This window comes from Dreissena polymorpha, chromosome 13 (assembly GCF_020536995.1).
Source record: "Dreissena polymorpha isolate Duluth1 chromosome 13, UMN_Dpol_1.0, whole genome shotgun sequence".
NCBI classification, from domain to species: Eukaryota; Metazoa; Mollusca; class Bivalvia; order Myida; family Dreissenidae; genus Dreissena; species Dreissena polymorpha.
In genome coordinates, this window is record NC_068367.1 from 48,793,383 (window position 1) to 48,815,821 (window position 22,439).

General features: G+C 34.2%; 1 long non-coding RNA gene and 4 other non-coding genes across 5 annotated transcripts; 2 read left to right on the plus strand and 3 right to left on the minus strand.

Annotated features, from left to right (window-relative positions):
* Window positions 1-482: 482 nt before the first annotated feature.
* LOC127855166 (uncharacterized) lies at window positions 483-2,739 on the minus strand. The gene is made up of 3 exons (XR_008037380.1): window positions 2,595-2,739; window positions 2,170-2,270; window positions 483-608 (listed from the first exon to the last, which is right to left on the minus strand). It is a non-coding gene; the product is annotated as an uncharacterized LOC127855166 (long non-coding RNA).
* Window positions 2,740-10,183: 7,444 nt separating this feature from the next.
* Window positions 10,184-10,255, plus strand: Trnat-cgu (transfer RNA threonine (anticodon CGU)). The gene has a single exon. It is a non-coding gene; the product is annotated as a tRNA-Thr (tRNA).
* Window positions 10,256-12,688: 2,433 nt separating this feature from the next.
* Window positions 12,689-12,760, minus strand: Trnat-ugu (transfer RNA threonine (anticodon UGU)). Its single transcript has one exon. It is a non-coding gene; the product is annotated as a tRNA-Thr (tRNA).
* A 9,251-nt stretch (window positions 12,761-22,011) lies between these two features.
* Window positions 22,012-22,083, minus strand: Trnat-ugu (transfer RNA threonine (anticodon UGU)). Its single transcript has one exon. It is a non-coding gene; the product is annotated as a tRNA-Thr (tRNA).
* A 139-nt stretch (window positions 22,084-22,222) lies between these two features.
* Window positions 22,223-22,294, plus strand: Trnat-cgu (transfer RNA threonine (anticodon CGU)). The gene has a single exon. It is a non-coding gene; the product is annotated as a tRNA-Thr (tRNA).
* The last annotated feature ends 145 nt before the right edge of the window (window positions 22,295-22,439 follow it).

A 22,439-nucleotide genomic window follows, 5' to 3' on the forward strand; every position in this document is an offset into this window, starting at 1 on the left:
AGTAAGTACACTTGTGTACATAAAGTTCATTCGCACCAAGCACTTTCGCACATGACCATCATCAAATGCGTTTGTTACATACGAAAAATCTTTCTCTGACATAAAAGTTTATATGATAAGATTTTTTCTATTTTGGCATGAATATATTTATTTTTTGGTGGACTGGGATATACGTCTTTCTGCAAACAAAGCGTTTCTGTTTTAGAACTTTTCTCATCATCATCAGCAGCATCATCATCAGCATCATCATCAGCATCGTCATCGTCATTGTCATCGTCATCGTCATCGTAATCATCATCATCATAATCAAGTGATAAATATGATAATGATGAGATCAATCAAATTGTGCGCATTGATAGCATATGTAAACTATTCATGTTACAACACTTGTGCACGTAATATAACAACAGAGTTCTGAACTTATATGTTTGAACAAGTAATGAGGCTTATGGAATATGAACCCTACACATTTGCATTTAATTCTTACTATTAGAGATGCTGCTCACTTCTGTTTGGCGGTGATGTTTTTTTCCTTGTTCTTGTGAACAGTTATATAGATTTAGAAAATGTTGATGGTTGTTATACAAACATCCGAGGCATCTGGATATCTGGAAAGAAATAGGTATATCATATTTATGTGTGTTATGATATAATATCGATTTAAAACAATTATGTTATTAAAACTAAACAAAAAATACCAGCCAACCCTCTCCAAAGTGTCAGTCTTGCATAGCTAGTGATTTATCTGTGTCAGTCTTGCATAGCTAGTGATTTATCTGTGTCAGTCTTGCATAGCTAGTGATTTATCTGTGTCAGTCTTGCATAGCTAGTGATTTATCTGTGTCAGTCTTGCATAGCTAGTGATTTATCTGTGTCAGTCTTGCATAGCTAGTGATTTATCTCAGCCTGTGCGTTACAACTTGACTGGTTCAGAGTGTCAGTCTTGCATAGCTAGTGATTTATCTCAGCCTGTGCGTTACAACTTGACTGGTTCAGAGGCATAGCTAGTGTTTTATCTCAGCCTGTGCGTTGCAACTTGACTGGTTCAGAGGCATAGCTAGTGTTTTATCTCAGCCTGTGCGTTACAACTTGACTGGTTCAGAGGCATAGCTAGTGTTTTATCTCAGCCTGTGCGTTACAACTTAACTGGTTCAGAGGCATAGCTAGTGATTTATCTCAGCCTGTGCGTTACAACTTGACTGGTTCAGTCTTGCACAGCTAGTGATTTATCTCAGCCTGTGCGTTACAACTTGACTGGTTCAGTCTTGCATAGCTAGTGATTTATCTCAGCCTGTGCGTTACAACTTGACTGGTTCAGTCTTGCATAGCTAGTGATTTATCTCAGCCTGTGCGTTACAACTTGACTGGTTCACTTGCATAGCTAGTGATTTATCTCAGCCTGTGCGTTACAACTTGACTGGTTCAGAGCTTAACTCTTATAAAGTCCCTGCCGCCATTTCTCTACCCCTTATGATGGTCGATTACAATACCTTTATTTTTGAATCAGGTGTAAACCAAACAATGACCTTTTGCGTGGAGGGGGTGGGGGTGACGGTGGTTGAAAAGGACTTAAATTAAGTTTAAACTGATAGTTCTTCTAGATGTTGAGGGCTTAACTTGTGATTGCAATGGTTACCGTCAGAGAGTGGAGCGCAGAAAAATTGAACACAATCTGAATATTCATTTGAGTTTGTGATCCAGAAGACACTCTGGAATCAAGATTATTATTTCAAGACAAGGTAAATTGCCACATTATGCTCTGTATTAGTAATTTGCGTACGGTACTCATAACTTCACACCAAGTTGTTCAAATCAGGTCATTACCGTTGGTTTAATTAACATCCATCGTTAAAATTTCGAGAATGGTAAACAGTGAAGGCTTAACGTTTTTACATCACAGTTTTTCTTCTTTAAACTGTCCTTTAAAAGAACGCTTAAATAAAAAATAGTATTTACTGGATAGCGTTCAATTCCGACACCCCAAATACATCAACATAATTTGTTATTTAAAACGATTTGTTTATGTTATTTCTTTATGTTTTACATTACATAATTCTTGACGAAAACCATGGACATTCATTATAATACTTATGTCTTCTAATGTCCCCTTTTCAACGGATCGCGTTTAAATCTTATATTTGGTCTTAAACAAATCGGTTTACACTTTACCTCGGCCGGATCCACAAAAAGCGTTCCGCAGCAAAAAGCATCACCGCCAAAACGACTTTTCTCTTTTTTACCACACTTACAACCACTGTGTGATTCATCTCCTGTTTGAAGAAGATGTAAATTACAGTCAAGCAAGACTTTAAAACGCTCCTTAGTAAGGTAAAACGTCCTTTAATTCCCACAAAAATTAAAGTTCTCTTATCATTTTATGTAGAGATCTGTTTTATATTAAATATCTTAAACATTTGAATTTACTAAAACAGATAATATTTCCCCATATGTGAGCATATTAAAGCATAAAAAAACGAATCAAAGTATGTTCTTACATCTGAAAATGTTCGTTTATCATAGTTCTTAAGCGTTTGCAAATAACCCGATGAACAACACTCCAACAAACATTATCTCTTAATACAATATAAAGTTACCTTCGGTTGTAACTATCCATACAAAGACTGCAAGAAAGCTTAATAAACGCATTCCTAAATTCATTATTGCGAATCTGTCTACAAGCATGTGTTTTTGATTCTGGAAGTTAATATTCGTTTAAATTTATCATAATGTGAAATCGTCTGATGAGGAAGGAAAACGTTATGTATTGAAATATTTTGACTGTGTTCACAAGTGTTTATATGTATGGAGGCCCTATATGGCCATTTTGAGTTAGAGTCAGGCGCTTAGTTTTGTGTAATATAACTTATGACTTTGAAATTAGTTTTAAGAATAAAAGTAAATTTGTAATTAGTTGACAGGATGCATGTAAAGCGCTGTTTGTATCTCCTTCAGATATTGAAAGAATATTTCATCCACGGTAATGGTACTTGAATTAGTCAAATAATATGGGGTCAATTATTTATAAGTAAACATTCATCAAAGGGGCCTTTTCACAGATTTTGGCATGTATTGAAGTTAGTCCTTTAATGCTTTATATTGATACATTTTAACATTGGACCTAAAAATATCCAGTAATAAAACAAGTATACAATTAAAAAATGTAACACTAAATAGGCTCGAACCACTGACCCCTGGAGTCCTGGAGTATAAAATCTTCCGCTTACACCACTCGGCCATCCGTGCTCATGGGGTGACTCTTTTATACTTTATATAAGCAATCCTCGTAGTTTCACAAAATATAACGACCGCAACAAAACTTTCCAAATTATACAATCGTTTCGCGTTGCAACGCTTTATAATTTTTAGGTTATCAAATCGTCAAAATATGCATATAATGACTATTTTAGAGCATTGTTTATGTTGAGTATTACTATTTCCTCAAAAATATCATAACTTAAACGAAAATATGCAAATCTGAAACAACATATAATTTTGTAAATTTACCAAAACTTGAAATGCCCCTTTAACTAGTTAAAATAAACCAAATATAAAATAGGATAATATAATGACATCCGTGAGAAAATATATATTTTGATTTGATAATAAACATGTTTCGTTTGGGGATCATTGTTTGAGGTCATAGAGGATCCTCCACAATATTGAACTGAAATTAAGCAGAATCGTTCCCCTGTAAGTTACTAAAAATTGGATGTGGTATTCATTTTGATGATGTAGCTAATAGTCATGGTGATGATGGAGATTATTGTCGTATTGTTGATGATGGGGATGACCTTCGTGTTAATGGAGGTAAGAGTAGTGGTAATGGTGAACTTTGTAGTTGTGGACAAAAATAAGCCATGCCCGTCGTCATGGTTATTCGTCTATCATTACTATGGAACGCCATAGCTGCCTTCCGTTGTTACATTTCTTTCTGTCTTCTTTAGAAGGTGTCATATTATGTCGAACCGTCGTGATATCTTGTCCATATGTGTTGTTGTCTTGTCAAAACACAGTCGTATTATGTCAAACCGTCGTGTTATCTTATCTGAATGTGGTGCTGACTTGTCTTTATACAGTCTTATTATGTCAGACCGTCGTGTTATCTTGTCCAAATGTGATGTTGACTTGTCAAAATCCAGCCTTATTGTGTCAAACCGTCGTATGACTTGTGCTAACTTGTCAAAATACAGTCTTATTATGTCAAACAGTAATATTGTCCAAATGTGATGTCGACTTGTCAAAACAAAGTCCTATTATGTCGAACAGTCGTGTTATCTTGTCCAAATCTGATAAATGTACTGACTTGTCAAACTACAGTCCTTTTATGTCAAACCGTCGTGTTATCTTGTCCAAATGTGGTTTTGAATTGTCAAAATACAGTCTTATTATGTCAAACAGTCGTGTTATCTTGTCCAAATCTGGTGCTTACTTATCAAAGTACATTCTTATTATGTCAAACCGTCGTGTTATCTTGTCCAAATGTGATTTTGACTTGTCAAAATACAGTGTTATTATGTCAAACAGTCGTGTTATTGTGTCCAAATCTGGTGCTGACTTGTCAAAATACAGTCATAATATGTCAAACCGTCGTGTTATCTTGTCCAAATGTGATTTTGACTTGTCAAAACACAGTTCTATTATGTCAAACAGCCGTGTTATCTTGCCTAAATCTGGTACTGACTGATCTGATTTTGTCTAGCCGTCGTGTTATCTTGTCCAAATGTGATGTTGACTTGTCAAAATCCAGCCTTATTGTGTCAAACCGTCGTATGACTTGTGCTGACTTGTCAAAATACAGTCTTATTATGTCAAACAGTAATATTGTCCAAATGTGATGTCGACTTGTCAAAACAAAGTCCTATTATGTCGAACAGTCGTGTTATCTTGTCCAAATCTGATACATGTACTGACTTGTCAAACTACAGTCCTTTTATGTCAAACCGTCGTGTTATCTTGTCCAAATGGGGTTTTGAATTGTCAAAATACAGTCTTATTATGTCAAACAGTCGTGTTATCTTGTCCAAATCTGGTGCTTACTTATCAAAGTACATTCTTATTATGTCAAACCGTCGTGTAATCTTGTCCAAATGTGATTTTGACTTGTCAAAATACAGTGTTATTATGTCAAACAGTCGTGTTATTGTGTCCAAATCTGGTGCTGACTTGTCAAAATACAGTCATAATATGTCAAACCGTCGTGTTATCTTGTCCAAATGTGATTTTGACTTGTCAAAACACAGTCCTATTATGTCAAACAGCCGTGTTATCTTGTCTAAATCTGGTACTGACTGATCTGATTTTGTCGAGCCGTCGTGTTATCTTGTCTAAATGTGATGTTGACTTGTCAAAATACAGTCTTATTATGTCAAACAGTAATGTTATCTAGCCCAAATCTGGTGACAAGTCAACACCACATTTGGACAAGATAACATGACGGTTTGACAAGTAAACATCACATTTGGACAAGATAAAACGACAAGTCAACATCAAATTTAAACAAGATAATACGACGGTTTGACATAATAGGACTGTATTTTGACGAGTCAAAACCACATTTGAACATGATAACACGACTGTTTGACATAATACGACTGTATTTTTACAAGTCAATACCAAATATGGACAAAATATCACGACGGTTTGACCTAATAAGACACCTTCTAAAGAAAACAGAAATAAATGTAACAACGTTAGACAGCTATGGCTTTCCATAATTACTATAGTCATAGTAATAATGATAACGATAGTCGTAGTGATAAATTAACGGATTACTTTACAAGGAAGAACTATTAAATACATTATATATTAAAGTGTTACAGGATATACACTTAAATTATAATGAATCTTACCAACATAATTTCCTGTACAGAAGTTTTACAGATCAAAATTTAAAATGTGTAACGATGAGACATTAATGGGGAATGTTTTGTGCCTATTATTATCGCTAACGCCACTTATAAATCAATAACAAAACTTTCACATGGCGACAAAAACAAGAAGGAATTCTGATTTTGAAATAAACGGGTTTTACTCTGTCTCCTCGTATTTCTTTTTTTTCCAAAACATGTCGATAAATAGCAAGGTCTACCCTAGTTTTTCGGTGCATGTGTTTTACATGGTGAAGATATATATCAATTTAGAGGTTGGCTCATTAATTGGTTAAGTGCATTATTATATATGTTAGTTACTAGAGATATGAAGCTATATTTCATAAGAAGGATGCTACTTTACCACATGGTTGCAACTGCAATTACTTGATTTTCTTGATATTCTAATTTAAAGCTAGACAAGAAGGCTTATTTTGTTAATTAGTGACATAAATATGTATGTGAAAATATTCATTCAAACAATCTAAAACATAAAAAACCTTATTCGAATCGAATTACTTAACCAGCCGAAATTGTTCTAATTTACTGTCCTAAAATGTTGGTTAACGTTATATTCGCTCCCATTATCGGGTTACGGAGCTAATACGGGGCGTAAAGCGCAACTTCGGCGACACTTTCATCGGAAACGACGGAACCGAGGCGGGCGGTCGAACTTGGCGCATGCGTGGCCCACTGAGACACAAAAGTCTGCCATGTTTCGATTTTTAAATCGCTCACAAGCGCATTTATATCAAGGCATGAAACGGCTCTAGAGAATGTGTTCACATTTTGGGAAATAACATTCCAAAGAAAAATCTACTAGAATCAAAAAAGAATTTATGCATAATATCCAAAAAAGCAAACTTTATCTTCTGAATAAAACAAATTAAAAAAAATCATAAAAATATTACAGTATTATTAGTAAGTAAGTAAATAAGTAAGTAAATATTTTATTAAAGTGACATGTGCAAACATATATAGAAATAACAACAGACAATTACAAAAAGGCATGCACCCGGCCCAAACGGGCCTATAAGTCACATAATACATGATAAAACATTAAGCATGAAAACAGTTAGCGATTCAATGGTCAGTAACATAGTCAGTATATCAAGAATTATCGATATGGCCATATCACAAATTCAGACGTCAATCAAAAAATATATATTCTTCATTCTAATAAGGCAAAATATATGTGCTAAATTGTCATTAAGTTAAGTAAATTAGTATTTTCCTGCTAAATCACATTCCATAATATTACATGTAGCGCCAAAAATAGCGGCATGTAAGTTCTGACTTCAATGAAGTTACATTTGTACATAATTTGATTTTAATCAAAACTCATACTTCAAAGTGTATGTAATGATCAAAATATTCATCCTTGTACGAAAATTCAAACTACAAGGATGAAACATGAAAACAATCTAATATTTATTGTAATATTTAAATAAAAGTGTATTCTTAATCGAGTCGAAAGATCAAGATTTACACTTCAAGAAAATAAACAATATCAAGGGTTTTAAGTATGCGACTGATGGATTCAGAACATAAAACAGTAACAAAACGCCACATGTATACTATACTAATGTGTTATACATATACTTAACATGAATGAAGTGTTACAGCAACATGCATGTAATGTTCAACGTATCTTATCAATGCTTTAATTAAAATGGTATGGCAGCGACATTTATTATGATATGATTTTATAAATACAGTCACCATTCACAACAAAAATAACTTATATTAATGGATTAACATTATAATTGCTTCATATATGGAATAAATTGCTCCTACGTTTCAAATATGAGGCTACTAAATACTTTGCTAATCTTTTGGGGTGATATTTTACAAGGTTAACAAATTTATCACAGTCTCTCATGTTCATAAATTCATCACTTGTGAGAATTTCACTAAGATAACATAGTCTTTTATCCTGGTATAAGGGACATTTCAATACATAGTGCATTTCATCTTCAACTGAAGCAGTGTTACATAGTTTACAGAGTCTCTGTTCTGGCTCCTCACCAACATACCGCCCGGTTTCTATGCGGAGTGGCAGAATACCACATCTGAGCTGTGCGAGAAGAGACCACTCATTTCGCTTTAAATTAAGATTAAGATACGATTCCTTTTCAAAGTCAGTCTTAAATTGGATGTACGTTCGTAATTTGGAAACCTGAGTTACTTGTAAGCGCCAATCAGTTTTATGAAGTTCAGTGATGGATTGTTTGGCTTCTTCTAGATTTATTGGTTGGCGGCTAGTGAACTGATCATTTGATCCAATTTTTGTCATAATATCTTTAACTTCACTACACCAGTTATTTTGACATTATATTTAGAAAAGGATGTAAATCTTGTTTGAAACTTACTGCTCATTTGGCGGTTATCGTACGGCAGTTCTGTGCCATCATGCACTTGATTTATTATTTGGTCAAAGTTAAGGAATAAGTACATATTATTAGCTTAATTTTTTTTAAATAAAGATATATTAAAACATTGTTTAATCCTTATTTATATCGCGTGATAACTGTTATATGACATAAGCCATGCGTCTGCCATATTTTAAACTTCCAATAGGCATTCAACAATGGAGTGGTTGTCGTGGGTCTTTATGTAAGCGCAAAATTACTCACCAAATGTCTAGTTATAGTTAGGGTCAGTCGTTGTTTTGCGCTTGCGACCACTAGGGAATCCCACGTGAACGCGCCAGCACGTTACCATACAGTGAATTCAAGATGTAAGGTTCGAGGTTTCGATGCCAGCTCTAAAAACTCATATCGCGAACTCGCATCGTTATATTGTGCCCTAGTATCATATGTTAACGTTCTCGCATGTGTAAATATAAAGATCAAAAATACCAATACACAAGGCGATAATTCGAAATTTACCTCGCAATCTATTTTCTCAATAACGCAACCGCGCTTCTTCATATCGAATTCTTACATCGTATTCTCGCCCATTAGAATCGTATTTTGGCATCGTTATTTTACACGTTCGACCCTTCAATTTCAAGGCGTGATAACGTGAAAACACGATGCAAGTTCACGGGACTAAGGATGTAAAATAGAGTGAATAAGATGCATGATTGCATGGATTGCGATGAGAGATTGAGAAACTAAAATAATATCAAATACGTTGTATCAGTATTCGGTAGTGCGATTTCCTGAATGTGAATCTTTTAACTTCTTTAAGACTTTACAGGCTTTATTTATTTTGAGACTGGATCGGTTCTCTAATCGGCTATTTTAGCCTGTCCAAGGGTAGCACATTGTTATGCATACTTACTTTTTTTTTAAGTCTTCTAAGTCATCTTCACAACAGTCAGAATATATGGCTTTTAACACATCAGGCCTGCTGATTTGATCCATATTTCAAGCTTTCTCAAGGCGTATACACAGGGAGTTTGTTGGCCTTCCTCTTAGCTTAGTGACTGTCTTGCAATTTTGGACAGTGCTCTTCGCAGTGTGTCGCCTATCCACCACAATTTCGTCTGTATATGTATTTTGTTTCTCTTGCGTTTTCGCCATTGACTTCGTAGTTTGGGACCTTTATATGCCATCCGATCGCCAAAATCTGCCTGAAGCAAGTATTGACGAAGAATTGCAGGTGTTTATCCAGAAGTTTGTATCAGCGCAATACAAAGGATATAATTTGCTCAGCGGTAGAGCACTGGTCTCGTAAGGCAGGTGTCGTGAGTTTAAACCTCACTGGAGGAGTTGTTGTTTGGTCTTGAGTTTACTCATTAAAAGGGTTGGTCAAAGCGCTCGTTATAAATAGCTAAACCTACAACTTATTGTAAACATTGTGAAACAAGTATACATTTACTTGTGCATCGATGCTGTGTGGGATAACTTGATTATTGTAGATGCATTGAATTGTGCCTGTTTTTCATAATGTGTTCTTTAAATCGACATATTATTTTGACATGCTATTTTACTGATGTTTCCAAAGCCTTTTAATAATACAGTAAAATGATTTTAGTAATGGTAAAAAAATCAAACGTAACCTCGTAAAATGCTAGTAATGCTAACAATAATTATAATTGGTATAAACAGTTTTATTAACATATTTGCAGTACAAAAAACGATCAACATATTGCCCCCAGTGAGGATCGATCTCACGACCCCTGGTTTACGAGACAAGTGCTCTATCACAGAGCTAAGGATGCACATCTTCGCCAGTATTCATATTGAAATATATATGAAATATTAAGCATATATATAAACCACTGAAACATAACTTGTATCTGCAGTCATTAAGCCAATAAGGACATATTTTAAGTGTGAATATGCTACAATTATAGTTTATTTTATGCCTCCATAGCTCAGTGGTAGAGCACTGGTCTCGTAAACCAGGGGTCGTGAGTTCAACCCTCACTGGAGGCAATGGCATTTGGCCTAAGTTTACTTATTGATCAATTTTAATAAAGCGCTCGTTATAAATAAGTAAACCAACAACTACTGTTTAAAATTGTGAAATTAGTATACGGTTAAGTGTGTGTCGATTCCATGTGCGATTTACTGATTATTGTAGATAAATTGGGTTGTGCCTTTTCGTTATTATCCTTTATATTACTCGACAAATAGATTTGACATGATTGCAAGTGTGATTCCATTATGAGAAGAATAATGGTATTCAATGTAAGGCATAGTTCCTGCAGTCGTATTTTCAACCAATCAAATAGCGGTACTGTTTCCGCTGCCAGACAGCTTGCTGCTACGCTTCACACGTCATTCGTTAAATCAAAAGTGAAAAGTGTTGCTAACGAAAGTATTAATCAAATAATTTCAAAATGTACAGACATCGCAGTAGTCTATCAAAGCACAGATCTGAAAATCACCTTGCCTAGTTATATGACGATGTCATCACCAAGAATTATATTTAACCTTTTTCTTAAATATTTCTAACAAATGTACCGCGATTATTTTCTTTATTAGTGAAAAACCAGACTTGAATACAATAATATATAGTATTACGTGTGAGTTTGCATCCAAAACATTATGTTTCTTATCGTTTATCTTGTGGTGTTTTGTTTGGTATTCCTGTTTTTAATATGATTATTGGTGTTATATTTATTATTATGTTTTAAATTGATTATGATAATGGTTGATCTCATACGAATAAGTGTGTTCATTATTGCTCATCTGTGATAACTGTTGATCTCAACCGATTAAAGTGATATTATGGGCATGTAACAGTATATGCTATGTTTATAGGTGTCTATCGCAACCCTTGTTTATTTTTTGGAGTTTTCACTTCATACACACTTATTTTGTTAATGCAGCATCAATATACTAAAACAATATCCCGGAAATAGAAAACTAATGCATTTGAATATCAACCGTAATTTCGTTTTGACAACTGACGACAGAAATGATACGATGTGAATCTAAGTGTAGTTTTCATGCCAATTAGTTCATACGACACAAAGACACAATTTTGGTTTACGGATCATTTCGGCTTAAAGGACTTGGTGAGTCATGTAAAATATCGAATGTACTATATTCTTTTAATAAACAACTGGTAGCAAGATGAGTTGTAGAATCTTTGTAAGTAACCACATATTAACGAACTATTTTGACCTGTAAATTCTTTTCAGCTTAATTCAAAAGCGAAAAATGCCCATAATATCACTTTAATTGTGATGTTTATTGATTCTCTGTGATTATTGTTGATCTCACCCAATCCGTTGGAATTTACAAATCTGCGATTTGTGTTTATTTAATTCAAATCAATATCTTAAAATATATTTTCGGGGATATATCTTTGTCTCGTTGGAATCATTTTGCGAATTGTCGGCAAGTACATTAAAATCTGTAATGGCAACAACAACGTGATTTATTGGAACGGGCTTGATCTTTTCTACTCTTGGGGCATGCCATTGTTGTGAAACACTTGTACAGCTAAGTAAGCTAGGAACTGCGGAAATGTTATGCAGTTTAAATCCCTGTTGTGTTCTAAGCAACCCTATGATGTGTCAGCAGTGCCCAGTCAGTCTGAAATAATTTTAATATTCTGCATTGTGCAATTTACATAAAAAACTAACGATTAATATAGATGTTACCAATATCAATTAATACTTTTTAAATATTTGAATAATCATGTATAATAACTCACACGACTTTACAACTGCAAAGTGATTCTGTAATCTTTTCATCAAACAAATTGATGTTTAAACGATGTGGTTTTTTCATTTTACCGCATTGATCTTGAGCATTCAGCGACGACACGCACACGGTTTTCTTCATTAAAAATCTTTATATTATGAATGTATCCTTGAGTGTAATAATTTAGACCTCAATTTAAAATTATATCAGCTAGTTTATCATAATTTGATAGGAATTTAACTGGAATATTGTCAGAAATATTAACAAGCATATCAGATGCTTCAGCATCAGCGGACGCCATTTTGGAGGTAGCGTGTGAAGCGTAGCAACAATCACTAAGGACGGATCAGTGAGCGGAACTATGCACTGGGGCCGAGAGTGTATAATCCACTCTGAACGTTTTGCCACTGGGCACCATGAAAGCAAACGTTCACATACAAATATTCTAGATCATCATCATGAAATGATCATATACGGAAGGTACTAACTTAACATGTATTATTATTGTGTATCGGTAGTTCAATTCATGTTACACTGTCTATGTCTACGTTTATAATTCAATAATGACTAATAATACAGTAAGATAGTTGTACTTATTATAAATACGCAAAACGTAACAAAGTTTAAAAATAGTAACGATACTAATAAATACTCGTATTAATATTATTTTAATTTAGACAATTTAGCTGAACATAAAATGAATCCACATTTTGCCCCCAGTGAGGATCGATCTCACGACCCCTGGTTTACAAGACCAGTGCTCTGCCACTGAGCTATGGAGGCGCACATGCGCACATTTTCATATTTAACAATATATGTTGTTCAAAATAGCAATTAGATAAACCATTGAACTCATCAAAGGGCGGGTCAATTTATATAAAGCGCTCGATATAAAAATAACTAAACCTACAACTAATAACGAAACGAAACATCGTTTAATAATAGTACTACTACTTATAAGACTGATTGATATCATTATTATTTTTATGAAGACAAGTGTGCAGATCATAAAATGAATCCACATTTTGCCAGAGTGAGGATCGATCGTGTATTTGAATCAAAGCTCTGAAGACACTAAAGTGGTTCGCTATTGCATATTCTTAGACTCAACTCACTGTTCAAAATTATCTAATAGCTTTTTAAATAGCAAGTTTGAAATGAATACAACCAATTCAGATTTATAAAGAGTGTGTCTTAACGCACAGTTCTAGATGTGTGCGCGCTGTTTATCATCATATTTATGTGTAAGAGATAACTTAAACAAAATAACAACAACATGTTATTTTTAGACGTTCTAAAAGCATTACAATTATTATGTAAATGTTATAATGAGAACAAGTTCATGTAAAAAAAAATTGCGATCACCATTATATTAAATAAACATTGTGGGAATATCACACTAAGAATATAATTTCATGATGGAAATTCCCCTTTCAAAACTTTTGAAACAATATACAATTCAAAATAAACAATAAGAGAATTGATGAAATTAATCAAATAAATAAATCTGCGAGCAGTACTTTTTACTCACGAATTAGGTATCCATAAAGACAGCACTATTGACCTGTACTTTGTTGTTTATGCATTACTTGTTAACCCAGTAGATCACACGGTGTCAACCAGTCCTCTGACCTTAACATCGGTATAGAACACTCATACGCTTTTTCGGCATAGCTGTTTTACCCAGCTTTTCACCTTAAATGACCTATACATAATGCCAGCAGACAAGAATAAATTCATTCGAATATGATATAGGCTGATTCGACAGAAATCACCTGAAATTTGGCTTCATCACTGTGTCTGTGCAGAGCGTAAAGGATGTAACACTGTTCAATGTACGGAATTCCGGACTATTCTCTGCATGTTCAAGCGACCTATAGACACATATTGTGGCCCAGTTACAATTACGCGTTAAAATCCATCTCGCAGAATTTCAGAGTCACTAAATCGTCGAGGAAAGACATAATTGGCCATTGATAAACACAGTGTTGCTTTCAAGATGAGAAAACAAACATTACCGAAATATTATAGTGTCACTTTAAGAGGAAATTTGTTATATTATCTAACCACAAATGTGTGACGTTCTCGGTCAGCACGTCTGAAAATCGTTCCTGAAGGGCTGAATATGCTACCCTTATTTTAAGTTTTTGCTTTTTTGAATTCAATTTTATATCGAAATGCATTGTGCTAAAATACACCATTTACAACTCGCAATGAGATTTAAAAAGACCCGCGTTATGCGAAAATGGGTCTTATTACCATATGAGCCCATCAAAGCTATAGCCCACCCAGCCTGCGCATGTCTCAGTCTGGTCAGAAGATACATAATAAGACTATAAAACCTTGAGTGATTTTATAGCGGAAAGCATCGCCTCTCACCACACTACGCAAATGCACAGGCTGGGCTTAAGCTACGCCGGCCGAAATGGCATAAGACCCATTTTCGCATGACGCGGTTATGCAAGTGTGATTTGAATGTTTCGAAAGAAAACTGCGTGTTACATATTAACACACGTTATATTTCGATGGTGGAGCAATAAACTCATAATAAGCCATGTGAGAACACATACGATGTGAACGCCCGTAGCGTTTACTTTTGTTTTTCAATTTAATTCAATTTAGGAACATAAAATTCAAACTTTATTTCAAAGTCAGCATGTTCGCCGAATATCTTTTTTTAAAGATATTTCTTATTATATTTAGTTTCTAATATTCGTTTAATGCGAGTATAAAGCATTTTTGTCGTTGTCTTTATTATACCTGTAGTATTGAGTATGACGTCGTATTTTTATTATGCAAAAATATACACTTACGCGAGACGTATCATTCACAAAAACTTCTATGTATAACTAACCAATTAAACTTTGACCTCTAACTGAAGTAAATAATGGAAACGTAGCACCTAGTTGACCATTTCTTTGTGCGAATGCAGGTTGAGTGTAAAGTATGATGCTTACTAACAACGTGAATTTACCCGTCGCTTGGTTTGAGTCGAATAAACAATGAACCACTGCACAAATTATGATAATGAATGTATTGGTATTAAACAGCATTGTATTAAACTCTCAAGCAAACCACATTAAAACTTGAGCTCCGCTGGCCGATAGACCGTAAGACCCATTTTCGCAAATCGCGGCTATGAAAGTGTGATTTAAATGTTTGGCAGGAAAATTTCGGGTTCAAGCAAACCATATTAATTTTCTTTATAATATTTTTCGCAAGAAATTAAATGCGCATTAAATTTATTTCCATTTAATCTTTATTAATTGCCACGTACTGACATTAACGTGTAACTCCTCTACCCCCACCCCGTCACCAATATTAGTCTTAAAAGTAACGTTTTTTTTAATAATTTTATTTACAAAAAAGGTTAAAATTGTTTTTGTTGTTGTTGTCACTTGTTTGTCGCATATTCACCATATGAAATGTGTCTTATGCGAATATGGATCATTTATTTCCGATTGTCACGATTTTTCTTAATTAACGTTTTACGTATCATTATGAGACATAATGAAATAGAATTTATATGCATATTACAATAAAACATTTTCCTTTTAACATTTGTTTAGCTTAACATAATGAAACAATGGTTCTATTGATCACTTAGAAAAATGGTATTGAGTGTTTCTGTTTTCTCCCTTTGATCAGAAAAGGAAATGTCTGTGCGTGTTTATAATCCTTTCAAAAACACACACCGTATCAACCTCTATTATTTAAATCACTGTATTCACAAGTCATAAGTATCATTGATTGATATAATGGACCGGCGTTATTTGTACCGGGGTGATAAGTGGGGTTTTCTTAACTCGAGCGAATTCCGAGATCAGTCTATTGCGAATCTCCGAACATTTTCCAGCCATTTCAGATTCCCTCCCCCCCCCCCGACCCCTCCCGCTGTACAACCAGAAATCAGTCAAGCGCTATCGAAGAGGTTACGCAAAAGTCGTCTATTACTAGCCTCAGATTTGGGATGAACTGTGCTGCGGAAAGAAAACCATTTGTCTAACGAAGCACGTAGTGGGCTTTTTTAATCATTCATAAACTTACTCTTCCGCGACAAGTATAGCTAAACAAATTGTTTGTTTTTTAATTTTAATATAAATGATCCTTTCAAAATTATTTTAGTTAACATGATATTCATATAATGTTTTAATTTGTAAATGATTGTAGTTCAAGAACTGAAACGTGAATAATTTCTCGGTGCGTATGCAGGCTGCAGGCAGTGATCAGGTTAAGGATAATGATAAAAACTGGATTGCAAAACTTGCCCTTAACCTTAGTTGTTCGCAAGCGAACAACTAAAAATTGAACATGCTAAAGGTAAAGCAAATGTTATGCCTCTAAAGCTCATTGGTAGCGCAATGGTCTTGTAAACAAAGGATCGTGAGTGTATACCTCACTGGAGAAGTTGTTGTTTGGCATTGAGAAAGGAAGGATTGGAAAGGGCTGGTCAAATCTTATAAAGCGCTCGTTATAAATAGCTAAACCTACAACTTACTGTAAACATTGTGAAACAAGTATACGTTCACTTGTGCATCGATGCTGTGTGGGATAAATTAATTATTGAAGATATATTGAATTGTGCCTGTTCTTCATATTGTTTTCTTTAACCGGACATATTATTTTAAATAGTTATTTTTAGCGAGGCTGTTTTCGGAGAAAACCCTAGCTAATGTTATAGTCAGCTCGTCGTGTCGTCCGCCGGCGTCGTGTTAAAACCTTAACATTGGCTCTAAAATCAAAGTGCTTCCACCTACAACTTTGAAACTTCATATGCAGATGCACCTTGATGAGTTCTACACGCCACTTTCATTTTGGGGTCACTAGTTGAAATGTCAAGTTCACTGTGACCTATAAAAAAAACATCTGACAAGCTTTCGCAGCCGAGCGTGGCACCCGTTATGCGGTGCTCTTGTTCTGATTTTTCCATTGCCTTTTCATGTTTGCATTTGTGAATTGTATTGAACGAAGTATACTGGTATTCAATGTAAGCGGGGCAGAGAGTGTTTGATCCACTCCCAAGCACAATGGAAAAAAGTTGCTTAACAAATAGCATAGATCTGCATCATGAACTGATCATATAGGGAACAAACTAGCTTTAAAGTTATTTTCATAGTGTATCGGTAGTTCAAATAATAGTGTTCTGTCCACATCTACGTTGATATTTTAATAATTACTCATTATACAGTAAAAATGATTGTTATACTGATAAAAACCTCAAACGTAACCTCGTTAATGCAAACAATAATTATTATTGGTATTATCATTTTACTAAGATATCAGCAGTACAAAAAAATCGACATTCTGCCCCCAGTAAAGATCGATCTCGCGACCCCTGGTTTACAAGATCAGTGCTCTACCACTTCAGCTATGGAGGCACGTAATCGCCATCATTCATATTGAACAATATATCAAATATGAAGCACATATAAACAATTGAAACTTGGCTTTTGTATGCAGTCAGTAAAAAATAAGGTCATATTTAAAACGTAAATAAATTATCAATTAGTAAAGATTTGCCTGAAACTCATCTGAAGTTGAAAGTGATCAAGCATTTGGAAAAAAAATGTTTTCAGAATTATTTAATTTCTTAATGTTAAATACTGATATACTTAAACGTATACCGATTAATATTTCGAAAATATACCAAATTTTTATCAAGAACATAACATAACATTTAATTTGTTTTGCAATCAATATTTGCAACAGATAACGTATTGTAATACCAAATTTCAAGCAAACGAAAAAGTTAATGTAGTCAGCGCTTTGATGAAATATCGTGATGTTACTATTCCGTCGTAATCAATCGCGGTTTTGGCTGCGGGAATTTCCAAATATTTTGAAATAAACACACGCACATCAGTTATGTCAATATGAAAAAGTAACTTCTTATATTTATTATTGTTTAGCTTTCATAATTACTTTTTATATCTCTTTTCGAATAAATAGTCAAGCCTGTGCTAGTATTTATTAGTAACTTTGTATACAGTCAAGGCAGCTACCCTAAGTTTTAGAAAGGAATATTATACGTCCTTTATGATCATTATTATAATTTTGTTATCTATTTATACATTTTCAAGCCTTATTGCTATCTATTTTTCGATTTCGAATAGGTAGCCAAGACAAGGCGCTAGCAAAAATGAATAGTTTCAGTCAATATGATAGTATTTTTTATATTCATTAGGTTTAGGTTACATAACTAGCATTTTATAGTAACTTTTTATACAGTCTTTAATAGAGCCTTTGTAACAATATATAAGTTTAATAAATACAAAAAGATATATCATGCTTTTACTACTCTAATGTGTAATTATAAAGAATCATAGTTATTCGTTCTATGTTATATATCTGATTACACAAATTATTATTCACTAATAACGAGGTGGTTACTATTCACTTTACACGCTAACAAAATGCTACAAGCCCGCTTTTGCCTGTTTATATGTTATCCAACCAATAACTTTTGTGATGCATGTCATGTATAATTATCATAATTATAATTATCACAATTATTACAGGTTATCTTTAGCGGCTATATATGTCATTTCATCAATAATGTTGCAATGCATTGTATGCCAATGTACATTTTATACATTGTATTAGTATCATTATAATAATCATTATACGTTTGCTTTAGCGATTTTAGATGTGATTAAACCAATAAGTTTGAATTGCATGTTATGTAAATTTACATGATATACCCTGCATCATTATCGTAGAAAATATTTGTTATTATTATTTTGATTATTATTATTATTATTATTATTTTATTATTATTATTATTATTATTATTATAATGATTATTATTATTTTTAGTTGAAGTATTATTATTATTAGTCTTATTAGTATTATCATAACTAGTGGTAGTACTTATGTTTCAACTGTCATACATTGATATCCTTATATATTGCATATTTGTTAACACTGTATGCATAATCATTGTCCACTTGGGCTGTTATTGGCCTTCTGGATCTGATATGAAATAAACATAAAACATAAACATATACCACTTAATCATCAAATGAAAGCACGTTTAAGCGTCGTAACAAAAATGTGCATGTTAAAGGTGTATTCGCTTTGCTTTTACGAACACATTTTTATGATGGAATGACGATTTCTGTTACAGGTAAACAAAAAGTGTTATCAAGTCCATCCTAACTAAGGCGCGGCTCATACATTTTGGGCACACAAACACAAACATGTTATTTTATCATTCGGAAAAAGCGATATTGACGACCTAGTAAAAAGGCCTAGCTAAAATCTTACTGTAAATTAACATAAATTAACATAAACATAAATTTAATAAAAACGTCTTCATTCAAACCAGTAAGCCATTCAAATCAGTAAGCGTGATTGAAAAATCAAACATTCTCAAATTTATGGCGTTTGTGAGGGTGGGGAGTGAAAGCCGTTTAAGCCCCTCCCACCATCCTACCTTACAAGATTAGTCCATGATCAACTCATTCTCGATTTATGAAGGTGATACCTCGTAATTTTCTACTGATAACACGTAAAGCACGGAAGTTTAACATGTGGGCCTGCCATAAATGCCCGGTAAGTTATGGATAAACTTTCCTTTTTAGAAAGAAGTCGGTTAAACATCTGAAATAAAAATTTAAGAGCTGGATGCAAGAACTATTACATATTAAAGGAGTAGTTCTAAACAGTATTAAGCATTCGTGAAGTTCGTTAACATTCACGCCGTTAAATGGAATCGAGATAACAGGATTAAGGTATTTGTTATTCAACTGTCATGAAAACGATCAAATAATGCCTTTCCGATAATTTGGAAATAAAGACAGTGTTATTAGAACACTGACCGATAGCACAAATTTACTCCGCCCATTTTCTTTAATAAAATACTTGAAACTGTTTTGGATATTATGCATTCCCTGAAAGACATAATTGCGCAATTTAATTGGCAGGCACTGTTTCCGTTGCATATAATTAACGCCAGAAATTCGGTCAAAATCCATTTTAGACATTTACACAGAAATAATGAAAGAAGGAAATTAAAGGTTCGACCCGCAGGAATTAAAACTTGACTTTATCGCATCAAATGTTGTGTTCTCACGGCTGCATTATTAGATCTGTTTTTTATTATGTAAATGATACGCGTGTTTTTAACACATATTAACAAAAAAATCAGATGCATTACGTAAATTAAGCGTTACAAGTGCGTAATACATGAAATCAAATATAAACGACGAGTTTGTATAAACGAAACTTTGTTTTCCGTATTTATGTCAGAAGCGGTTATATTCCTCTCCCCTTTATGTACGGAAACAGTAAGAATTCTTTTTAAATAAGGCAATCTGTGAACAAGTCCTTTAAAACGTCATTGATCACTGTACCGCAACCTTGTCGAGTGGCTGTCAGCGTATTGACTACAAACTGTTAAGTAGCGTTCCTAAAACTGCACGCCATTATGTTCAGGTCTAATATACTGGTACTTTTACTCACCTTCGTTCACAACGGTTAGTATTTTATGTAAGAGCAAAATTACTCACCAAATTACTAGTGATGGTTAGGGTCATTCGTTGCTTCGCGATTGCAACCACTAGGCAATCCAAGGACCTATACAAACAATAGGTATATTGTATAGGTCCCTGGGCAATCCCGCAAGAACGCACGAGCACGTTACCAAACAGTGAATTCAAGATGTCAGGTTTCGAGATTTCGATAAAAGTTCTAAAAACTCATATCGCGATCTCACATCGTTATATTGTGCCCTAGTAGTATATGTTAACGTTCTCGCAGGTCTAAATATAAAGGTCGAAAATACGAATACACGATTAGAAATTGGAAATTTACCTCGCAATCTATTTTCTCATTATCGCAATCGTGCTTCGTCATATCACAATCTTGCATCGTATTCTCGCCCTTTCGGATCGTGTTTTGCATCGTTATTTTACACGGTCGACCCTTCAATTTCAAGGCGTGATAACAAGAAAACACGATGCAAGTTCACAGGAATAAGATGTAAAATAGAGTGAATGAGAAGCATGATTGCAAGGATTGCGATGAGAGATTGCGAAACCAAGATAATATCAAATATGTTGTATCAGTATTATGTAGTGCGATTTCCTGAATGTGAATCTTTGAACTACTTCAACACTTTGCAGACTTTATTCATTATGAGACTGGATAGGTTCTCTAGACGCCTATTTCAGCCTGTCCAAGGGTAGCACATTGTTATGCATACTTACTATTTTTTAAGTCCTCTAAGTCATCTTCGCTACAGTCGAAGCATATGGCTTTTAACACTTTACGCCTGCTGTTCCATGACCCAAGCTTTCTCAAGGCGTCTACACAAGGAGTCTGTTGACCTTCCTCTTAGCTTACCGGTAATGCATGTCTTGCAATTTTGGGCTGTGCGCTTCGCAGAGTGTCGCCTATCCACCATCATTTCGTTTGTATAATGGTATATGTATTTTGTTTCTCTTGCGTTTTCGCCATAGAATTTGTAGTTTGGGATCTTTATATGACATGTCATCGGCAAAATCTGCCTTAAGAAAGTGTTGGCGAAGAATTGCAGGTGTTTGTCCAGAAGTTTTTTCAGCGCAATACAACGGATATTATTTTCTTAACGATAGAGCACTGGTCTCGTACGGCAGGGTCGTGATTTCAAAACATCACTGGAGGAGTTGTTGTTTGGCATTAAGTTTACATAGAGAAAGGGCTGGTCAATTCTTATAAAGCGATCGTTATAAATAATTAAACCTAAAATTTATTGAAAGCATTGTGAAACTAGTATAAAGTTACCTCTGTATCGATGCTGTGTGGGATGACCTGATTATTGTAGATACATTGGGTTGTACCTTATCTTCATAATGTTTTCTTTAACTCGACATATTATTTTGACTTGTTATTTTACTGATGTTTCCAAAGCCTTTTAATAATACAGTAAAATGATTTTAGTAATGATTAAACACTCAACCGTAACCTCGTAAAATACTAGTAATGCTAACAATTAGTATTGGTATTATCATTTTTATAAAGATATGTGCAGTACAAAATGCAATCAACATTTTTGCCGCAAGTGAGGATCGATCTCACGACCCCTGGTTTACAAGACCAGTGCTCTCCCACTGAGCTATGGAGGCACATCGTCCCATTATTCACATTCAAAAATCAAATATGAAGGCATATATAAACCTTTGAAAGATAGCTTATACCTGCAGTCATTAAACCAATAAGGACATAATTGAAACATGAATATGCTAAACTTATAGCTTATTTCATGCCTCCATAGCTCAGTGGTAGAGCACTGGTCTCGTAAACCAGGGGTCGTGAGTTCAAACCTTACTGGAGGCATTGACGTTTGTGCTGTAATGTTTAGACCAGTTTTTATAAAGCACTCGTAATGAATTAATTAACCAACAACTAATGGAAAAAAAAATTGAAACTAGTAAACGGATAAGTGTGTGTCGATGCTATGTGGGATCAACTGATTCATGTA